General features: G+C 44.3%; 1 protein-coding gene across 1 annotated transcript in view; it reads left to right on the top strand.

Moving 5' to 3' along the window:
* LOC138258589 (actin nucleation-promoting factor WASL-like) overlaps nucleotides 1-14,929 on the top strand; it is a 120,407-nt gene that overhangs the window by 83,198 nt on the left and 22,280 nt on the right. The gene's annotated exons all lie outside the window — the stretch shown is intronic.

Below are 14,929 nucleotides of genomic sequence, written 5' to 3'. Positions count from 1 at the left end.
ATTTGTGTCTCCTCTACCTTGGCCCTTGTCCTTTGACTTCAGGACTTGGTAATTTATGATGCATGTCTTGTAATGCTGTGTTGAAAGGAGCAAATGTTTATGTATGCTTTTTTGGCAAGCCATTTTATTGTTTTATATTAACAGACTGAAAACAAACCTGTCTGGATCAAAATAGTATTGCAAGTTCATGACACTTGCAAATATAACAGTGGTCACATAGCCATCTAGGCAGAGGTGCCAGAGATGCAGGTGTTAACATCAACGTCCTCTCCAGATCCAAATCAATTTCCCTCCGATCTATGGATGTGTCCAAGATCACTTCAAGTATTTCAGAACTTTAAATCAGTCTTAAGAACTGCACATCCTCTCATCTTTATAATAAATTGTCATGGACTGTGAATTGGCCTATGCCAATGCATCTATTCTGCATAGATCCTGGACCCTCTAACGAGGGAATCAAGATGTCTTTCTACCTGGATCAAACAAAAATACATTTAGCGGTAATGTTTCGGTCTCGCCTGCCAGCGGCACATACGCAGTCTCTGCAGGGGTATTTTCTTTGTTAAATAAAGATCTTCAAGCCCACAAATAGCGTGCCATTCACTGGCTTCATTGTCACTATCCTTTACTGCCTCATAACTTGTCGGCAATTGCTAAGCGTCACTTGCTTTTCTTTCTGTGGCGCACCAGCACTGATTCCTTTCTCTTGATTAGTGTCTGTCCGCTGTTTGCACTGTGGTTGAGGAACTACATTATTGCCCATCTGTGGTTCCTGTCCGCACAGACCTTCTGCATGTTGCTTCTTTCCCACCCTCCCCTCATTTAATAAACACCTCCCCTTTTAAATGTATTGGGTTGTAAATAGTTGGGTACATGTGCTTTAAGTCTGGTATGTTGAAGTGTTTGTTGGATTTCACTTGGGAGTTGTGCATACACATGCAGACAAACGCACTCTAGTCTCTGTCTTAAAGAGATTTTGAAGAAAAAGTTATTTTGCAAAATATTAAAATTACCCCTCGCAATCTAGACCATCTAGACTTCTCTCCCTTACTACTGCTCATAAAGCCCCAGCCCTGTTTCTCACATAATGTATTTGAATCAGAATGATTGTTGGAAATATGAAGCACGCACCTCTTCAATCTTACTGAGCAAGGTATGCCCCGTCCTCAGTATTGTTGCTCCACTCATCACCCCTGCCTGTCTTTGTTGCTTGCCCGCAACCCAACAGCTCTGTCCTTGCTGCCCATCCCACCTGAAAGAGCCATAATACACTAAGACCGCAACAGCAAATCTGGCAGAGGCATCACCATCTTCAAGGAAACTAACCACTGCACCATCAGACAACAACCCAATGCCCCTCTTGGAGCACCTCCACTTCTGGCTCCAGACCAATGCAAACACCACTATACAAGGCACCCTTGCATACAGACCCCCAAGATTATGCCCAGCCTTCTGTGATGCGATCATCAACCTCATCGCCCCCCCAGCCCCCACCATTGACTCCGTCAATCTCAATTTCCACCTTAACAACCCAAACACCAACTATACTTCCCCTCAGGGAACCACAGCAACATTGGCCTCACCCAACTGGTCACCAAACCCACACACAATGGACACAATCTTCACTTCTAGCGACATATTTCACCCACGTGACTGAACTCACCTGGACTGACCATGTCCACTTTACCATCTCCAACACTATCAGCACAGAACTAGCCCGCTCCCTCAGTACCTCCTTCACAGCAACATGCAGAGGTCAGACCCTCCACTGACATCCCCCTCCCACCCCCCACCCTCATGACCTCATACTACAGACTAAGCTCCCTGCTCCTCTTCCTGGCAAGTGTTTGAGAGCCACCAATCAACAGCGGACTACCTCGAACAAAACCACCTTCTCTACACCTACATGTAGGCATTCAAAAAAACATCCTTAAGTGGGTCACCTCTTTCATCTCAGGCTGCACGCAGAGAATCTGCCTTCCTCCCTTCACTTCTACACCCAAGAACATAACCTGTGGTGTACCAATGATCCTTCCTCAGCCCAACCCTCTTCAGTCTACAGGCATTTCTCACCCCTCCCACCCCCAACTTTGCAGACATTGTCAGACTCTACGGACTCCATATAGTCTCCTATGCCAATGACACTCGACTAATCCTTGAACTCACTGAAGACCCCCCCCACTACACCGAAGTCAATTTCAACAATGTAGCAACATGGATGAAAAACAGTTTCAAACTAAACAAGGACAAAACGGAAGTCCTGATCTTCGGGAACACATCTGTATGGAATCACAATTGATGACCAGCAGAACTAACACCCTCTCTCCGACCACGCATGAAACCTCTATCATCCTCAACTTCTAACTATCCATGACTTGACAAGTAAACGGTCACCACCTCCTGCTTCTAGATCCTCTGTATTCTCCACTGAATCTTCAAATGGAGCCCTACTGACACTCCCTAGTCAACTGCTGCTTCAACTATGGCAACCCCCTCTATGCCAAAGTGTCCTCCCAGCTACTTAAGACTCCAGACTCTACAGAACACGGAGGTCTGACTCCTCTTCATCCTCCCCAAGCATCACCCAACACCTCAGGAGCATCCACTGGCTCCCCGTCCTGAAGAGATGCCAATTCAGAATCCTCATACTCTCATAGAAGGCTCTCCACAACCTAGTGCTGTCCTACATTAACCATTGACTGAGCTTCTATGTCCCGGCAAGGCAACAACGATCCACCTTGCTAAACCTTGCACACACACCCCATACATCCATTGCAGCTCCAGCAGAGTCCTCTTTCTCCTACACAGCAGCCAAGTAATAGAACAACTTGCCCCTCCACTTCCCTTCCTGGCAGATTTCAGAAGGAGACTTAAGACGTGGCTTTTTGATGGAGACATGGCACCCTCAGCACCCAGAAATCCTTGGGGGTGACAAGTCCTACGCTTTACAAATAATATGACTGACTGATAGGATACTGCGCCAACACTGGCTGTGTCATAGTGCTTTTTCTAATTTTAATTTTATCCATGTTGTACAGCCGCATTACTGTACAACATGACTTGAAGGCATTATCACAGCCAGTACCTCTTGCAAAGGTGTTTGTTGGTTTTGCCAATTGCATTAAGATTTGGGTACAGTCAAGTATACAATGTTTTAAATGTACAGTTAGGCGAATTAACTGTTTTGGTGGTTCCATGTTTAAGGGTAATTATTTAGGGATTCGAATTTATTTTGCAGTAATTAAGTTCAAGGCCCTGCTTGTTTCCATTTTAAATATCTCGCCTTCGCCCAAAGTTAATTTATTTGTGATCTGTAGATGGCAGTGTTCTGCCAGCTAAATGTTTTTTCTGTATTTATTTCACGTCTGGCTGGAGAGCGACGATGTTTGCTTACCTATTGTTCCTAGTTAGTTAACATATAGTGGGCTTGAGCCTTAAATGCATTCAGAGTATCTCTTCACCTCTGGCTCTTGCCTGTCTGTATCACTCTCCAGAGGCTGCTTTTCAAGCTTGCAAATTAAAAGTGCGCTAACTGATAAAGAATAGGTCATCTAATAGATTAATTCTACTTGAAAGGAATCCCTTATTGTATTTCTGTCAATGTGGCAGGCTTTTCTGGGCTCAAACATGCAACCCAGACCTATTGCGTTTGCCAGTGCTTTATTTTACAGGAAGATCTCTTAAGGGAACCGCCTTCTTGTAGTACTCATCTTTAACTATTTTAATTTTCCCTGAACTCTGTTTCACCTTCGTTTTATCTTCCTAAATGTATTTAGATTTTTGCATCCCGAGGTTACTGAACTGGAAATAGCACGTTGTCCTACAGCTTTACACACTACTCCATCCCAGATTCCCAGACTCTTACTAAAGGGCATGTTCATATCCCATGCAGTAAATCTGCTTTGTCAAAATTCAATCTAGGGAAGTAAATGCACGATGTGGGTATATGCAGTGCCTTGCAGGCCTGTATTTTGCTCTTAATGGGCGTTTCCACTGTAAATTTAAATCTTGAGTTAATCTGATTACTAGTGGGCGGCGGGCACGCTCGTATACGAACAATGGGTATTCAGTGTAATTTTGCGTTATCACTAGCTTGTAGGGGGTCACGTGGCACTGCAGAGTGCTACTTGCACAAAGCGATGACTCCACCTCTAATCATGACAATTGCATCAGAATTGTCATAGAAGCAACCCCGTGTGGCTCTGGCAAAGAACAGTGTTCCCTCTCCACCAACGAACTTTTGCTTCCACAAGTATTATAACATAACTGAATCCAACCCCCTTCAGTTTTCGGCCACTTAACACTCACCTAGTTAACACAGCTTTTCTGTACAGGCCCACAACTGTCTGTAAACCCTATGAAGGTGCATTTTGATAAAATGTGATTTTCTTCAGTGGCGTTCATATGGCCTATTACCATATTTGTGACACACGAGGCTCCATTTTATTTTTCCTTTATTAGCAAAAAGATGCATAGTTCCAAATTTCCATGGCAGCCAGCAGTCTGTTCATGATTGGATCTTCGTCAGACTTGTGTAGTAAATGTGCAGGCACTCTTGTGGCCAAGACAAAGGTGGGCAAACGTAACTTTCCTTTCACTCGATTTACAGCGAGCTGTGCTCTTGTTCTTTCCTTCCCAAATTCAGTGAACTACCCCAGTTCCCTGAAGATAACCCTGGGCATCTGGCACATCATTTGCTGAAACACATGTAAGGACTTTGAGGGTACGGGCTTCTTCCCTAACCCGATCCTGTGCAATCTTCAGCAGTAAAGAAGGCCAAACAAAAGATCAGATTTCCTGACTAGTCAATTACTTTCTTCATAATCAGCTCAATTATTAACTGATTATAGATGACCATTTTAATATCCAAATTCCTTACTGTGCCATTCTATTCCCAGATTTTGTAGCTAAACTTCCTCAACCACACGAAGGCCTGACATAGACCTTCACAAGGAATGTTTCCAATAATGGAAAAGATGACCCTGTTGCTTCAACTGGACCAATCCGTGATCCACATGAAGTCCCACATTGAGTTGTCACCCATCACTATCCTCTGTTCAAACAGGCCCTTGAGACAGCTGTCTCTACAGCCCCAGAGTGCATTTTTTTTTTTTTTTTTTTGGTTGGGGGGGGGGGGGGGGGGAAGACTGTGGACATACTGTTAAATAATCTTCATGACCCTGTCACATGTAGTCTCCTTTGCTATCCTGATCCTCGCCATATTTTGTGTACAAGTATGCCCATGGCCACTGGAATTGTGGCAGGGTAGTATTAACTCATGTGGCAGGCTTGACTAATGCACAAGAAAAAGGCAAATTGTGCAGCATAAGGTAGCACATTATTTCATAGCATAACCTCATTTTATTGTTTTTAGATTGTAACTCTTGGAGTATCTTTTGTCTCATTTAGTACAGTATCAAGCAAATGCAGAAAGAAGCAACAAAGACGACCAGATAACCTTAGTGAATGACCTTCTGCTGCACATAGACAAATGTTGTCATGTGTTTAGTAACTTTTGCTACATTTGGGCTAGAATTTTTTATTTTTTTTTGTTAATCTACGGATTGTGGCAAATGCAGAAAACCCATAATTATTTGGAAAAGCTGTGGCATCTCATAATTCCAGTAGCCCCAACTACTGACTACTCTGAACCTAGAAAGGAAGAACTGACACTGAACTTCAAGTCTCATGTCAAACGCCTTCTCAATGTTGAATGACACCTTTGTTTAAATCTCAAATATTTCAAATGAGCCAACCAATGGAATTTGAGTAATACCTTATGAAGCACAATTCTGGACTGCAGGTACTAATCTCTGCATGATCCTTGAAAGCAGTAGACGGGATGTAACTGGAAAGTTACTGATTCATTTCTATGGCATGCGGTCTGTTTACATCACTATTCATATGCCCTACAGACCTTAAGAAGGCCAACCCCCTACTTAAGTGACCCTCATTCTCCTCAACAGCATCCAAGGAACAGCATGCTACTGGATGAACTCTTTTCCTCATAGGAACAATCCAAAGAGTCAGATTGCCACATTTCATGTCCGAGCCTAAGAACTTGACATGTGGAGTCTGCCAGGAATCATACCTCATCCTGACACTGTCCAGGGTCTACCTGGCACATCTTGGCAGCATCATCCGATCCCAAGATATCGGCATCTCCTACGACCATGACAGCAAACTCATCCGCTTCCTGACGGACAAGACCACCAGAACCAACTTCAACTGCATGACTGTAGTAGCAGATTAGATGATCACTAACTACATGAATCTCAATTCCAACAAGACAGAATTACTAGTCTGCAAAAGTAAGATGTCACCATGGGACTCTACCCAGTGGCTGCTGGAGCTAGGATGAAGACCTACCGACCACCCAAGAAACCTGGGAATCATCGTAGACGACAAACTCAACATGATGGCATAAGTCAATGCAGGGAACGCCCTCTGCTTATACATGCTATGAATGATCTTCAGGTGACTGCCACAGAACACCAGACAGACTATCACACATACTCAAGAGCATGCTTGACTACAACGCATGCTATACTAGAATCTCTAAGCAAGTACTAAACAGACTTCTGACCATCAAAAAGCCACTACAAGAAACCTACTATACATCGGTTACCGCACCCACATCACACCTCCGGTCAAGGAGCTTCACTGGCTCATCTCAAGCGCAGCCAGTTTAAACTGCTCACGCACACAAGCCTTGCATATCCCTGGACAAGCATACCTAAACAGCTGCATACTTTCATCAGACTTCCAGACACCTACCCTCTCCCTCGCACTCAATTGCACACACCCTCGCATTTACAAAGACCGAGCAGGAGGTTGCTCACTCTCCTACATCACACCCACAACATGGAACGACCTCCACAAAACAGTCTCCTCCTCGCTTCTTTAACTCCTCAAGAGGCTGAAGACCTGGCTCTTTGAATAACTTTGGAGACTACACACCTGCTGAAGCACCTGGATACTCACGGATGACTATTAGTCCTTACAGTCATAACATAACAACCCCAACCTCTGCTCTAGAAGGCCAGCCCATCTTGAATGAGAAGCACAGGATAAAAACTGCTTCATAGGTTGCAATATATATATATATATATATATATATATATATATATATATATATATATATATATATATATTTTTTTTTTTTTTTTCAGAATAATCTAGGTAACTTACTTTTTTTTTCCCCTGTTGATTTCTTTACTATTTTGGAGCCATGACTCAAATAATTAGCCTTGTTTAGTTTTGTGTACATATTTCTTTTCTTCTGTATATTGCTAATTGTGTTTTTAAAGAAATTGCCATACCAAGTAAGTACTTTTAACTGCATGACATCCTGAACATGGCCAGAGTTCTTGTATTCTATACTCTATATTCTTGGCTTGTATGAACATCCTGTAAAGTTGAGCACTATCTCTTCATGTCTGCCCAGTGCACCAATGAAAGTTGCCACATCTGGCCATGAGCAGTACATAGCATAATTCAGTGGATGATATTTTGACTTGTAGCAACAATGGCCAACTACTCTAACAAAGTTCTTACATTGTATGAAGGGTGTGGAAATTATTTTCCACTTTGCACTACCAACTTAAGTGCTATGTTAATCTTATGCCATCTCCTCCTCAAATAACATACATCAAACCACTTCTAAATACTTAGCTGCAAAGTGAACCCATGCCAATTGTGACTCTTTCCAGTTTGTTCTTTTGGCCAAAAACACTTTATTGGACAGTCCTCTGCATCTACTCCTGACATGTTCTGCTCCCTTGCCTGCTTCAAAATGAGCCCTGTCTTTTGAACTGCACCGCAACCTTCTAAGGCAGTTTATAAACCTAAGTTTGCCATGATGGTCTGAGTTTAACATAAACCCAATGGTCTAACTACAGGATCTTTCAGTCAACCAGTGGAAACGTGGCTCCCCTGGATGCTTGTGCTGCACCACTGAGGTAAGCAGACCATGGATAGTGGCATGTCTTCCTCACTGTTCCCATTGCTGCCCAGTCCGAGATGGCATGGGACAGGCAACCTGTGCCAACACTGGCCTAGACGAAGATTGATCAGTAAACTAAGGCTATCTATCAGTAGCCCTGGGGGTGCTGGAGCCCCACCATCTATGCCCCCTATGTTCTCCCCTCACACTGACATCTCTACTTTCCTTAAGGTGATTCAAGACTTAAAGGAGGTGGTTGAAACTAAGTAGGTGAGATCCAAATGGATGTGTCCTTGTTACACCATGACCGCTGTAATCACTAGTCCGGTGACAGAGGCTTAGACTAGTGTCCACAGTGGTCCACAAAGAGGTGATGGCCACCCTCAAGCTCCAGGTCTTCCAATTACTTTCCAAGACATCGTCACTTTAAGAGTGAGATGAAGATGCAGAAAACCGGTTCCAGAGTAATCACTTTTGGTTTGTTGGATTTCCAGAAGGACACTTTCGGCATGGTGGCAAGGACGTGTTGCTGGAGGATTAGCTGTGGTCCTTAATCCCTGCTGACACTGTCCCTGTGGTTTGTGGTGGAAAGGACATAGGTCCCTGGTGAGACTGCATCCCCTGATTACCCCCAACCACTAAGTATGCATACTCGACCACAGAGACCTGAAGGCTATCGTCAGATAAGCCAGATTACACCGAGACCTGAGTTTTCAAAACATGAAGATCATGGTCTCCCTTGACTCTACCCAGGCAGTCCAGCAGTACGGATGCTCTTTAGGCTGTTAAGCAAAAGCTGTGGGCTCTCATGCATTCGCTTCTTCCTGGCATAGTTAAGTGATATTCAACTCTCCTAACTACTTTTTTGATACCCAGGAGCAGTCCTGGGAATGGTGTGCAGAGAGGCAAATGCTTTGGCTATCTGGTGGACCTAGGGAGGTTGTTTCACTGACTAGGGGAGGCACTCATTTCTGCGATTAGAAGGGGCAGAGCTGCACAGATAATCTAGCCTTCGTATCTTCACATGTTTCTCTACATCATCTTGTTTTGCTATTGGGTTTTACGTTATGGTTGTACTGTTGCAATATAACAATAATTGCTGTTAGGCACCGTGATCTTAGTGTTGGGGGCCATCTGGGAGCTTATGGAGAGCTCTATGTCCCGTTTGATTGTGGCTGTGTGGGGTTAGAGTGACAGGTGCTTCTGGGGTAAAAGTATAGAGTGGTGGAAGTTGAGGGGGGGTTTACATTTGTGACCATGCACTTTGACCATTTTCTCCCACATCAAATGCTCACATTCTGGAGTACAGACTCCGGCACCCCATCAGTGTTGTGTCCCACTGACCTCCTTCTACGATGGCTGGGTCCCACCTGACTGCTTCCTTTGCCAGTTGAAATCCTATCTTGGAATGTCAACAGCCTGCTAGCTCATTATGTGGTTGGGCTTTCCAAGATATGTGACATGATCCCAACCAGCAATTGGTCTCCAAGAAACTCACCTGCTGAGCACGCACTGCCCCTTCTTGAATTGCTTCGGATGTGATAGTGTACCATGCAGGGTTTTCCTGGATAGCGGCCATCTTGCTATACGAGTTTACTATTGGTGGAGGGCAGGCACTTCAAATTCCTTTTGGTCCAAGTTACCCCAGCTACAGCCCACACTACAAGCACTTTGGTCCCTTCTGCTGACCCTTTCCCATGGCATCACGCTGGTGGTGAGTGACTTATATTCTGTTCCTGCCACTTTTGGCCCTTCCCTGCTGGGGGTGGGGGAGGGAGGGTGTTCAAGCACACTCCTGTCTTTGTCCTGGTTGGACTCTATGGGGCTTTGTGATGTATGGAGAATGTGGCACTCCCAGAGCGTGCCTATACCCACGCATCAATGGCCCACAGGACCCTGTTGTGCATTAACCAGATTAGATTCTGGCAACTGATTTCCTCCAACTTGGAGACTGGGACCCTTCTCCAAGGTATATAGGACCATGCCCCCTTTCTTCAGTTTGCCGCCCTCATCACTGCATCCATGCTGTGCATTGACACCTGGTATCTCACTGACCAGGACTGCTCAGACATTATTGAAAGAAAGCTAGTCTTATTTCGAGGTGAACCAGGGCACAATGGGCTTTGCCGGTACTCTGAGTAGCCAGCAATCCATCCCTTAGTGGGTTGATCGAAGGGTTTGTCTGGGGTAAGATGGTGCAAAAACTTTGGCCATTTCCCTAGAGCAGCGGTGTGTTGTCTGCCCTCCACTGACTTAGACCTTAACTATGAACAGTGAGATAAATCCAGAAAGCTCTTGTACAGGCTGGGCACCAAGGTTGTCTCCTCCAGAGTGGTGCTCTTAGAGACAAGGGATGCCTCCATGAGCAGGCTCCAGAGGTGGCACAAATTTTTGCAGACTGTTATGGTACACTTCATACAAGGATGCCCTACCCTGAAAACCACCCGCCCTCCAACTCAAGACCCCCCCCCCCCCCCACCCCAGGTGTCACCTCACCTGAGGGTCTGGGTCTCTGTGAGGACATTGGCTAATTGGCTGATTTACAGTGTGGATCAGGAGGTGCTCTGGCTTCTGACAGATTCCCAGTTTGAGTATCTCCAGCAATTTAGGCCTCTCCTACGTCCCCCCCCCTTCTTAGCACTGTACACAGGCTGTGGACGTTCCCTCAGGGAAGGATGCAGCAACAGTTTTTGTGATAACTAAGCCAGACCAGTCGTTGATAGATGCCAATCACACGGTCCATCTCCCAAGTTAAGATGTCAAAGTTTTTTAGCTAATTGACTGTGCTGTACCCTGATCAATTTGGCTTTATGCCAAACAGAGGCTCTCTGTATCAAATCCAGAGGGTCCAGGTCCACCGATTTGATGCCCCTCTGCGCTACTTAGTCTATTTCAAAAAGGCTTTTGATGCAGTTGATTGGTCCTTCTTGGATGCAGTGTTGTGGAGAACAGGGCTGGGGCCTCATTTTCGTACACTTGTCAGTCTTCTCTATACTAATCCAGCTGCCCAGGTCCGGGTTAACCAGAGCCTTTTACTGCCCTTCCTGATTTGCAGAGATGTCCGCCAAGGCTGTCCCCTCGTCTTTTATTTGCCCTGGCTATTTATCCCTTGACATGCCTCTTTCAGTGCAACGCTTGTGTTTGGAGGGGGTTTGCGGTCCTGGTATGGGGGACACGTGATGAGCACATAGCACTATATGCCAATGACATTTTGATGGTGTTGGCAAACCTGCAGACCTCGGTCTAGGTTGACTGGAAGTTCCAAATTTATTTGGAGAGGCCTCTAAGCTCCCAATAGACAAATCCAAGTCCCTATTGGTTCCGAATGCAGACAGTTGTTCCTGGTGATCTGCGATCCCGACGCGTCTCTTGTCCTTCAAATACTTAGGCATTTTTAGCTTATGCCTTTTAGACCTGGCCTGGAACCTCAACCTGACCCATTGCATAACAGGATGAATTAGAATCTGCAGCAGCTGAGCTGGTCTGGGTAAGTGGCCTGATGTAAAATTGGGGGGGGGGGTGCAGATAGAGCATTCGTGACAGAGATTGGTGGGCCCATCAGGAATGGCCCATAAATCGGGCTCAAGGTCAAATGATTTTAATCATGTATTGCATTACTGTGCAAGATTGTAGATGGTCATGTTGTGCCTTGGTTGTTGCTGCAGAATCAAAAAAATTGGTTATCAAAACAAAAGTTGCAAATTTTACTTCCTTTTATTCTGTTGTCTGCCCCAAAGATTTTACAATTCTGTATTTAATCCACTGTGGTCTAATGGCTTTTTTTTTCCTCCCCCTGTACATATGTGCCTTAAGCATGTGAGCTAACTGCACAACAGCGATGACTGACTGTAATAACACGGACATCAAAACGAATGTTTCTTTGGGATTCTGGAAGAGCAAAGATGTAGGCAAGATTTATGAAACAATAGTTACTTGTAGAGAAACAGTTCCACGTACTTGCTGAGCACACAAGCGATTTCCTGTCATTGTACCTTCTCCCAGGAATGAACATGCCAGGACCATTCATTGTGTGCTTCCTCATTCACAGAAAACTGTTGGATAAGGACTGCATTAGGGATGTGGCATCCTCGGGGGGCAGATAATTTAACAGAACCTGGAGACTTGGTTCATGGATTAAAAAGCAATGATTTTATCATTTCTGGAGCTTACAGGGTCACTCTTGAACATGAAAATGTCAACAGTGCCAAATGTAAGTGCAAATAGGTTCAGCGATAAGATGAACGCCAACTCCTAGAAATCGCCAGTCAACAAGAAATGTCAAGTAGACCCATTAAGCAGGAAAAGGCATTGGGAGGTCTTGGCTAGATCAGATGTTGTACTAACCACCAGTGGAGTCCTAAATAGTAACTGGATATAATGTAAACAAATGTATGGTTAGAGATGGGGTGGTCAGGGCTATAGAAGTGGCAATGTGACATCGGCAAGCTGTGGAGCAGTACTACTGGAGCATTTCTGGAAGACTGGGAATAAGCAAAACCCATATACAGGGAGTGCAGAATTATTAGGCAAATGAGTATTTTGACCACATCATCCTCTTTATGCATGTTGTCTTACTCCAAGCTGTATAGGCTCGAAAGCCTACTACCAATTAAGCATATTAGGTGATGTGCATCTCTGTAATGAGAAGGGGTGTGGTCTAATGACATCAACACCCTATATCAGGTGTGCATAATTATTAGGCAACTTCCTTTCCTTTGGCAAAATGGGTCAAAAGAAGGACTTGACAGGCTCAGAAAAGTCAAAAATAGTGAGATATCTTGCAGAGGGATGCAGCACTCTTAAAATTGCAAAGCTTCTGAAGCGTGATCATCGAACAATCAAGCGTTTCATTCAAAATAGTCAACAGGGTCGCAAGAAGCGTGTGGAAAAACCAAGGCGCAAAATAACTGCCCATGAACTGAGAAAAGTCAAGCGTGCAGCTGCTACGATGCCACTTGCCACCAGTTTGGCCATATTTCAGAGCTGCAACATCACTGGAGTGCCCAAAAGCACAAGGTGTGCAATACTCAGAGACCTGGCCAAGGTAAGAAAGGCTGAAAGACGACAACCACTGAACAAGACACACAAGCTGAAACGTCAAGACTGGGCCAAGAAATATCTCAAGACTGATTTTTCTAAGGTTTTATGGACTGATGAAATGAGAGTGAGTCTTGATGGGCCAGATGGATGGGCCCGTGGCTGGATTGGTAAAGGGCAGAGAGAGCTCCAGTCCGACTCAGACGCCAGCAAGGTGGAGGTGGAGTACTGGTTTGGGCTGGTATCATCAAAGATGAGCTTGTGGGGCCTTTTTGGGTTGAGGATGGAGTCAAGCTCAACTCCCAGTCCTACTGCCAGTTCCTGGAAGACACCTTCTTCAAGCAGTGGTACAGGAAGAAGTCTGCATCCTTCAAGAAAAACATGATTTTCATGCAGGACAATGCTCCATCACACGCGTCCAAGTACTCCACAGCGTGGCTGGCAAGAAAGGGTATAAAAGAAGGAAATCTAATGACATGGCCTCCTTGTTCACCTGATCTGAACCCCATTGAGAACCTGTGGTCCATCAAATGTGAGATTTACAAGGAGGGAAAACAGTACACCTCTCTGAACAGTGTCTGGGAGGCTGTGGTTGCTGCTGCACGCAATGTTGATGGTGAACAGATCAAAACACTGACAGAATCCATGGATGGCAGGCTTTTGAGTGTCCTTGCAAAGAAAGGTGGCTATATTGGTCACTGATTTGTTTTTGTTTTGTTTTTGAATGTCAGAAATGTATATTTGTGAATGTTGAGATGTTATATTGGTTTCACTGGTAATAATAAATAATTGAAATGGGTATATATTTTTTTTGTTAAGTTGCCTAATAATTATGCACAGTGATAGTCACCTGCACACACAGATATCCCCCTAACATAGCTAAAACTAAAAACAAACTAAAAACTACTTCCAAAAATATTCAGCTTTGATATTAATGAGTTTTTTGGGTTCATTGAGAACATGGTTGTTGTTCAATAATAAAATTAATCATCAAAAATACAACTTGCCTAATAATTCTGCACTCCCTGTACAGAAGGAAACAAATGTATGCCCAAGTACTGTGACTGGAACAAACCACACAGAATGAGGCAAGCGTACAGATTTTACTTGAACACATGGTGGGGCCAGTGACTGCACAGGAGGCAACTGTAGGTTGTGACAAGATATTGAGTTTTGGAAATGGGGCAATATCCGGACATGGGCGTGCTGAGAATGAGTGATACTGGAAAGTGTTTCAACTGATTAAAAAGGATCAACCAATTGTTGTTCGTGTCTGTAAATACTGGTCATGTTAAAATTCACATATATGAAGGCATTCTAAATGAGACAGAAGGATATCTATACTGTCATAATTTCTCATTTTATCTACAGTAACCACCTAGCACCAATGGTGTTGCAGAGGGGCTATCAAACAAGATGCACTATTATTTAAGACACCAGCCAAAAGCCTCAACGTCCCAGAGATAACCCACCATATCACAATTGCCTTCACTACAAACTTGGTTTAAATTTAGTTACCTAACCTGGATTAGTCTCAATCACTGGTTTAAGTGCAAATGGATACTGGAGAATGCCACTGGGACATCTGAATATTACCCCATGCTCATTGGGCATTGGCAAGCCATCCATGCACAGACTTGTCAAAAGACATGAGAAATAAAGTTCATCAGTTAATGGGGCCCAATTCCCTCTACGTAGCTCCAGGTAGGTTCTCTACTCCAAGAAAAGCATTTACCTAGCTCTCCTCACTTAAATCAAGCACCAGGCTTTAACATACAAAATAGTCATTGCCTTGATTCCAAAATCCAAGTAACATTAATTTGACTATTCTTACCAATAGATTGGGAGTTACAGTACCCTCCGGTTCCATTCTGCATGTCAGAGCCTGATTCTGTTGATTTTTATAAGGGTAGGGCTTCACTTTTGTGTAGCTCTGACACCTTATTC

The sequence above is a fragment of the Pleurodeles waltl genome, chromosome 9 (genome assembly GCF_031143425.1).
Source record: "Pleurodeles waltl isolate 20211129_DDA chromosome 9, aPleWal1.hap1.20221129, whole genome shotgun sequence".
Classification (NCBI taxonomy): domain Eukaryota; kingdom Metazoa; phylum Chordata; class Amphibia; order Caudata; family Salamandridae; genus Pleurodeles; species Pleurodeles waltl.
Note: the sequence above shows the minus strand (reverse complement) of the source record. Positions and strands in the feature narration are given on the sequence as shown.